The following is an 8690-nucleotide window of genomic DNA, read 5'->3' as shown; positions in this document are numbered from 1 at the left end:
CCATCACGCCGGCTTCCGAGCGGCCATGGGCGACGCGGGGCCCGCGGTGTAGAGTCCGCCAGCCCCGGACCCGTGTCCCGCACCCACAAGGTCTCGGTAAGCGGGGGCGGGGGCGGCGGGGACCCGGCAGGCACCGTGAGGGGCGGGTCTGCGGGCAGCGAACAACCCTTCGCGGACTCAGAGGTGTTGTGTGGGAGCCGTCCCCGAGGGGTCCCTGTGTAAGTGGATGAACCCCGAGTTTTCCTGCCACTACCTTTGGGCGAGCCCCAGAAGCGGTGTGCGGAACCGCCCCCATGGAAGACCCCTGTGCTAGTGGAGGCTCCCAGGGCTCTCTCTGCGTTTGCTACACCGGGAGGCCCAATGTGGAGGACACCATCCCCAGAGAGACCGTGCTCTGAGTACCTATGGGAGGGCAAAGGCGGTCTCTAGTATTGTCTCGGTGGAAGACCATTTGGGAACGTAGGGGAGCCGTAGGAGCCTGCACCTGGTATGGACCCCACAGAGGAGCCCAGTATACAAGAGGACCCGAGGCAGTACCCTAGAACTGCCTGGAAGGAGCCGCTGGCTGAGAGGAGAGGAATCCTGCCGTGGAATCCAGGCCAGGAGTAACTTCCCATATGCTCAGAGGTCTTTGGCCTTGACCTCCGTCAGGGCTCAAAGTGCCCTAACTTGTGTCCCTCCTTCACGGTCGAGAGTCAGGGCTCTTGTGGGACTGCATCTTTGCCCATTCGTCCCCCACCCCGTTACAATTTGTGTTCTCTGTGGTAGTCCAGTTGGCTCCAAGTTGGAGGCAAGAACTTCTTAAAGAGAGGGGAGAGGACCATTGATGCCTCTGAAGCAGAGAAAGGAGATTTGAGGCCCTGGGCTTGACCCTCAAGATTTAAAAAGCAATAAAATCAAGTAGAACAACTGACTCAGCCAGGTCCTGTAAAGAAGATCCTTTGACAGAAGAAAAAAGGATATGTAAGATTATTGAGCACCCATGTGCCAAGTACTATACCAGGGAAGCTTGACATCTCATATAATTCTTACAACAGCATTATGAAATTATCCCCTTTTAAACATTTGGCACTTTAGACTCAAGAGAGGTTTAGCAATTTGCCCAAGGTCACAAAACATGGGATCTTGAAATCTGTTTTTCTAAGTTTATTTGGGAAAAAGTATCAAGGAGAGGCAGAAGCAAGAATATTTACTTGTTAATAAGTTGCAATAAGATACCAAGCATAGGGCTTTGCAGTGGTATACACACTCAGTAAATGTGATGATTAATTAAGTGGATGAAGACAGTTTAATTGGGGATGAGACTACTGCAGGAATTGATTTCCACTGAATCCCCAGATTTCAGGGTGTGGCTCCTTCACTGGCAGCCCCACTGTAATGATGCCTCTGGGTGGCTCTGTACTTAATTGGGTTTGGAAGAGGCCTCTGGGTATGGTCTTTGATGGGATTTGCTCAGGGGGACTAGTGGAACCTTTCAGAGGATGGAGTATTCTGAGACTACCCTCCCAGCTTGCAAAATCCTTGAGGGAGAGGACAGAGAGAGTGATCACTGTTAGGAAGCATGACCCACAGTGTCTTTGTGGCCATCTGACTACATGCACTAGCAGACATTGGTCCACAGATACCACTCAGACATCTGACCAATAGTGCCTCTGTGTGATGAGGGGGAGGCAGAAAAGGCTCAAAGCCAAGGAAAGCATACTGGGAGTCCATCGTCTGAGGAATGCAAAGGGTCTGTGCGGGACATAGTGAGGCATCCTCATCTCACCGCCTGGGCTGTGGTAGCTTTCATTCCACCTGAATCCCAAGGGTGTGAATTTGAGACCAAGGATAGACTGGTTTCTTGTCCAAAAATGGAGTGGTGAGGGCACTAAGCAATAGAATTCACCACAAAGCCATTCTGGAAGAGTCTTCCTATCCCCCGTCCTTTCTACTTCCACATAGCCAAACCTAATGACATTCTCCTTTAATAGAATAGAGTTCCCTGGGCTCCTGGGGTTACATAGTGAGAAGAGAGATCAGGCCTGTAAGAAAACCAAATAACCTGGGTGTGGCATCTCATGCACTGCTCAGTGAAGTAAACTGACAAAGGCTGATATTGGTTAAGCACCTCCCCATTAGAGAGTTGTCTATAATCCCCTTTCAGTTCAAACCCCTCTCATCAGTTTAACACACCAAAATAAACAGTGATGTATTTTTTTAAAGAAAATCAGAACAAGCCTGCAAATATGATCTTTGCTCTGATTCAGATTTATCACTGGAGTTTTATTCCTAAACTTGTATCACACCCACTCATGACCCTGGAAAAACTGTTAGATGGCTCCAGGTGCTAGATATCACTTCTTTAATGTCCAGCAATGGGTAAACATTAGGATTATAAAATTCTAAGAATATCTCTCCTCTAATTGCAATATGAGTCTGCAAATCAAATCATTCCTCAATGGGTATGAAGGATGTCACCAGGTGGCCTTTTTCTTAAAAAAAAAAAAAAGCTCTAAAGAGAAATAAAAGAGAACATGGCTCACACAATTTCACTTAAGTGCACACAAATGAGTCTGGATTTTTCAGTCTTTAATCTTCCTCATCGTCTCTGACCACATTCCTATGGTTTGGTTCCTCTACATTTGCCATCTCTAGACAATGCTTCCTGTTTCTCAAACATACGAATAGTAGGATCTTCCCCAGCCCATTTCTCATACTCCTTGTATTTTTTCCAGTACACCTGTTCCGAAGTGGATCATATTTATGCAAATATTTCTTTTTAGCTACAGAATCTATTATCTTCTAGTCCTACATGCTTTTTTCCAGCAGTGCTCTTGGTTTCTGCTGTCTTCATTTCCCAAATTGCTTTATTCATTTCTAATGGGAATGTCATTATCCACTCCAACCCCTCAATCTTAATGACCACATTCTGACAGAAATGCTTACCAGCTTTGGACCAAGAAACCAAGACCATCAGTGTCCAGCTGGAGACATGATTATTTTTTCCATTATAACATCTCCTTTCATTCTTCTCCCCTTCCAGCAATCCCTTCAGAGACCCATATACATTTACTAAGTGCTACCAACTGCCAGGCACTATGCTAGATAAAGATGAGAGTTTCTAGCCCTTGAGGAATTCAAATAGGATCAGTCTGCATTTCTTTAATCATTTAATATAACAAGATAAAAGAGAGAGAGAAGTACAGCTTTACAGAGTATCTATAGGAATCATCATGCATCACTAAAAAGCAACTGCTGTTCTGTGCCTCCTCTAGCAACCACATTCTCAGTCCCCGTGGCATTGCCCTGCCAGAATTTTTTTTGCCCATATGCTTTGAGTGAACTGGCCACACTCTTGGCCCTCTCTATGATAATGATGACAGTACCTTAGAGTCGGATAACTTATAAAGCCCTGTTATATACATGATCTCTATTTGGTTTTGAGAAATATTTCATCTTACTGGGGTCTTCTTACTAAAACAACAGTGTGCTGGCTGGCTAGCTGGCTTTCTCTCCATTTTTTTTTTTGTTTCGTTTTGTTTCATTTCATTTTGTTTTTTGAGCTCCTAATCAGACTTACAGGTCTCCCAGAGGGACAGCCCCAAAGATTCACTACAGTCACTACGTATCAGCTCTTAGGCCATGAAGAGGAGTTTCCTGTTGGGCCAAAGGCCAAGCAGTGTACTTACTGGTCAGCCCTGGGACTTATCAGGGTTATCCTACTACCTGGCCTCAGAAAACCCAATTCTCTGGTTTGAGTTTCCCTGAAATCCAAATACATATTCCCTTAAACAGATTCAGCATACTACCTCAAACCAGTTCTTTGGGCTAATTCTTATGTGAAGGCAGGTTTCTTTGCCTATTTCCCTCCAGCACCTGGCTGGCTTCATACCATCTAACCCATGAGAGAGTCCCCATATAGCTCCATGCCTTGGCGTGTGCTTTTTTTTGTTTTGTTTTGTTTTTTGATTTGTCTTTTTGGCATGTGTTTTTATCTCTTCCTGGAATGCCGTTTTTTTTTTCTTTTCCACTGGGGTAACTCCCACTCATATTTCAAAATTTAGCTCAAGCAACACTTTTTTTTTTAATCCTAAACTTATGCCCCCTACACACACACATACTCACACTGCTTTCTCACAGGCTGAGTAAGGTTCCATTTATTCATTTTACCAACAGCTACTAAGTGCCTAATTTGTTCCTGACACATAGTAGGCTGTACTCAGCAAATATATGTAGTATCAACAGATAAGTAAGTCGTGATAATTCAGGTGTAATGAATGCATTAAATGGGGCTGAGTCTGTGCTTCAGGGCCCTAGAGCAGAGAACAGGGAGTTGTCTCCATCTTGCTGAAAAGCTCTGCTTGCTAAGTGCAATCACACCAGCTAATCACTGATGGTGTGCTATTCCTTAACTGTAGCTATGCTTCTGTGGGAAGCCAGCACTGTAGTTTTTCATGAAGACTAATCCCAGGCTCCCAGAGGCTATAGAGCCTAGCATAATTTTGTCCTCATGTGTATTAAAGCTTTTGGACTTTCAGAAAATATTAAACAACAACACCTCCCTCATGTCTCATTCTCTTGAGCTGAGGCCTAGAAGACATTTTTACTCAGTCTTCAGCCCTTCTGCTCCTTGGAAACCCCAGAAGAGCCCTGTGCAGTTGGGGGTAACTGTATCTTCCTGGGCTGACAGAAGCCAGTGCTGCTGCACTGGATAAATGTTTAGAAGAAGAGAATAAATCTTTAGAAGAAGGAAAAAGACAGGGAGATACCAGTTAGACCCCTTCAGGATCTATAGACATGAAAACTAAAAGTAGTCTGTAGACTGCTGCTGCTGCTGCTAAGTCACTTCAGTCGTGTCCGACTCTGTGCAACCCCATAGACGGAAGCCCACCAGGCTCCCCCATCCCTGGGATTCTCCAGGCAAGAACACTGGAGTGGGTTGCCATTTCCTTCTCCAATGCATGAAAGTGAAAAGTGAAAGGGAAGTCGCTCAGTCGTGTCCGACTCTTAGCGACCCCATGGACTGCAGCAGGCTCCTCTGTCCATGGGATTTTCCAGGCAAGAGTACTGGAGTGGAGTGCCATTGCCTTCTCCGAGACTATGCCCCGCAACAGAATGGCCGACTAGAAATAGACTCCATGAGCACTGTGGTGAGGTGCTGGATTCCTAAAGCAGCACCTAGCCACTGGAGATCAGCCAGGCTATTTCAGGCTTGAATTTCCTCAAAGACCAGCAGAGGGTAAGAGGACTCTTTGATTGCTTGTGTTTAAAGTCGCAAGGTTGATGATGTGCACAGTGAACTTAAAGAGTCTATGCTGTGCATTCTGCATTTTGGAGACCCTAGTTCTACTGGTTTCCATATCCTTATGGCTAGTCACCTTCTGTATTAGGTGTGTGGCTTTCCCTGAGGCTCTCAGACAACTTTTTAGGCACATGCTACCTGGAGCCAGTTGTCAACAACCTTGAAATTTTTCACCCTTATTTGCAGATGCTATTCATGCTAAATTTCTCCGTCCCAGACCAAGGAGGGAGGAGATATGTTTTTAAGTTTACTGCACGTGCCCTCAGAGCAACTGCCATCCTCTGGGCCGGTCACAGTGCCCAGGGATACAGCATAAATGCAGGGGACTGTTGACTTTGGTAATACTAGTCTCTCTCTTTTTTAAATCACTGTGGTTATGGAAACTGGCCAAATTCTAAAATTCTGTAGCTCTCTCCTGTGGTCAGAGATATCACCCACAACTACTGTATGATCACCTGTTCTCACCCTGACTAGCCCTGAGTCAGCAGTCAGGGTCCCCTCAAAGAGCAGAGTAGATGTGATGAGATGAGCAGGTGACTGTATAGCTTCTAGAACTGAACTTTGAAGATTTGGCCTGATCAGTCTCTGTGGCCAGCATTGAGGATGTAAAAGGGTAGTGACACCATGATCTCAAACTTTTTCTGTTGCCTAGTTAACATGCTCTGTGGAAGGCAGTGAGAACCACTTAGATTTTTCTCCCTCTCAATCTCAGTGAAAAACTGGGATTACTTTTAATATCTGCTAAAGCCACTCTTGTTGTTTTCCCTTGTCCTCCAACTTAGAGGGGAGTTTACCTTGTTCCTGCCTAGGGAAGTCCTCATAACCTCCAAACAATCACTTATAGTTACTTTTGAGCCTTTTTCAAATAGCTGCCATTCCCATACAAGAACCATATGAAGACAAGTAAATGTACTTGACATTTAGCATGCCTAGTGAAGAGACTCCTGCCTATGGAGAGGGCTGCTTCCCAGGCTCCTCAGAGCTACAAATCTTTATAGAGAATTTTGGAAGAGGTTCCCTCACCGTCTTCCCTTTTCTTATTTCTTCACCAGCTCCTGCTATGGAGCAACCCCTCCTCCACTTACTCCCACCACTTTGCCCTTATAAATAATCCCACTTTGTTGTAAGCGTGTGCTCTACAGAGAATGGGTGTGCCTTGCACGCACACATTTAAGGCTGCCCACATATGTATTACTGCCTGACAAATGCATGTAAAGACTTTTCTTCCCTGAAGAAAGGTTCTGGTTGTCATCTGTTTTAGTTTTCTCCAGATCATAGACTCAGACAGCCCTGTTCTACCTTCCTCTCCCTCTTACTCCCACCACCTGCTCCTGCTCCCATGAGGTTTTTTCCCAAGCCTTCTCTAAGTACACATCCTCTGACAGTCACATCATTCTTGGGACAATGTCTTTTTATCCCTCCTTCATCCTTGTTAGGAGGCAGAAAACCCCAGTTCTACCCATCAGCAAAAGGAGTAATCATTAGATATAATTTATGGCATTTGTGCACCTTGATTTCCTTTTAACTCTTCTTCCTAGGACTCCTTCCAGCACAAGAGAGGCCAGGTTTTTCTCACCAGGCATTTGTTTTTACCCATCACTAATCACTGCCACTTGTTTCTCTAGAAATTAGGACTGATTCTGTTAATTTCTCAAACACCCCAGGTGCAGGATATTTCAGAATACTTGCTTCTAATCAAGGTGTCTTTTGTATATAGTTTCAGTCCTTCTCCATTAAGCATTAAGGGTTTCAGCCTCACTCTTGAAGTCTAATTCTGTTGCATCCTCACAATTGACTCTCAAAATTAAAGCCATGTCAAGACAAAATGACTTGGGCTCTTGTTTGGATTTTTGATGCTTCTTTTTAATGCCTCTGCTCTATATTTTCTGCCCTTGTGGGCATAAGGTGGCCTAGAAAACTGAAAGGAATAGCAGTCCTTGAAGATCCTGTGGTCAGGACTAGAAGGTGTTTTTTTATTTTTATGTCTGTCTGTCTGTCTGTTTTGATGGTGGATGTCATCTTCAGTCTCCATTGAAATTCCTTTAAGGACAGACTTAAAAATCCACTGCAGTGACATCATTAACAATTGAGTAGCTTAATAGTGATTCTTAGCATCCTTACAGAGAATAAGGGTTGTGCAGGACTGCAGTGTGTTGGGATATGCTTATGATTAGTTTGCCAATACACTATTAATGAGTTGGGTCACTCACAGACTATAACCCTCCTAATTGGCTGGACTTTGTTCAGAGTTCTTATTATCTAAAAAAGCCACTAAGAATCAAATGCACACCATTGATTTTTCCTCCAGTGAATCATTCTTGAAAAAATGAATCTGATATGGCTATTCCAGGTCTCCAAATAAGTTTTTATCAACCTTTTTTTTAACTTGTGCCTTCTTGCTGATAAACACTAATGTCTTATGACTGCTTTCTGAATCTTCTACTACAACTTGTGGGAGGAGTTTACCCCCAGCTGTTTAGAGAGATAGCACCTTCTATATCTTCTCAGGAACCAGGAGAATACTGTCAAGCTCTGCTGTTTTGTAGTCTGTGTTACATACCCCCCGAAAAGGTGATGGCTTTTAATATTTGTTTTCCAAATATAAATATATTACAATTGATATGCTTTTTCAATCCACTATTTCTTCCCGTTTCCTAGAGTTCTAATATATATACCTCTATATGCCCAGCCAGTGAGAGTCATTGCTCTGAAACTAGTGTTTGTATTGGATTAAACCAGTTTTTTTCCTCTTTATTTTTATAGCATGAATATATCACAGGTTCTCTAATAATTTTCCCACTAAGGTAATTTTCACCCTCTTATGGCTGTAAAAATAAATGCTCTGATAAATGTTATTTTACATATGCCCACAGGTCAAACTGTTGTTATACAGTATGGTTTTCTTCAGTCAAAAGTATATTAGTATCTGGAGAAGGAAATGACAACCCACTCCAGTATTGCCTGAAAAGTCCCATGAACAGAGGAGCCTAGCAGGCTACAGTCCATGGGATGGCAAAAAGACACAACTGACCACGCATGCATGAATCTAGAATTATTTCAAATTAAAGGGTGTTTTTTAAAAAAAATATGTTAGTACCGTCCAGATTTTCTAGACCCTCCAACCACACAGACTCTTAAGACAGGCTTGAGAATTCAATTCTTACATCATTCCAGTCAAGGGAAAACCATACCCTATACCCCACAATGTTGTCCTTGTCTTTCAGAGGTGAAAAGTGAAAGTCGCTCAGTCATGTCAGACTCTTTGCAACTCCATGGACTATACAGTCCATGGAATTCTCCAGGCCAGAATACTGGAGGGGGTAGCCTTTCCTTTCTCCAGGGGATCTTCCCAACCCAGGTAACCATCTTTAAGTCAAAAAACAAAAGCACAGTTCTCTAATTAAAA

The 8690-nt window shown here is 43.8% G+C and overlaps 1 protein-coding gene across 1 annotated transcript in view; it reads left to right on the top strand.

Moving 5' to 3' along the window:
• The first annotated feature begins 7 nt into the window (after positions 1-7).
• KIAA1045 (KIAA1045 ortholog) overlaps positions 8-8690 on the top strand; it is a 24059-nt gene continuing 15376 nt past the window's right edge. The window contains exon 1 of the mRNA XM_010846119.1: positions 8-96. The gene's annotated coding sequence lies outside the window, so the exon portion shown is untranslated. The remainder of the gene's footprint in view (positions 97-8690) is intronic.

The sequence above is a fragment of the Bison bison genome, unplaced genomic scaffold, assembly GCF_000754665.1.
Source record: "Bison bison bison isolate TAMUID 2011002044 unplaced genomic scaffold, Bison_UMD1.0 scf7180017864230, whole genome shotgun sequence".
NCBI classification, from domain to species: domain Eukaryota; kingdom Metazoa; phylum Chordata; class Mammalia; order Artiodactyla; family Bovidae; genus Bison; species Bison bison.
The sequence above is the reverse complement of the archived record's forward strand: the minus strand, read 5'-3'. Positions and strand labels throughout refer to the sequence as shown.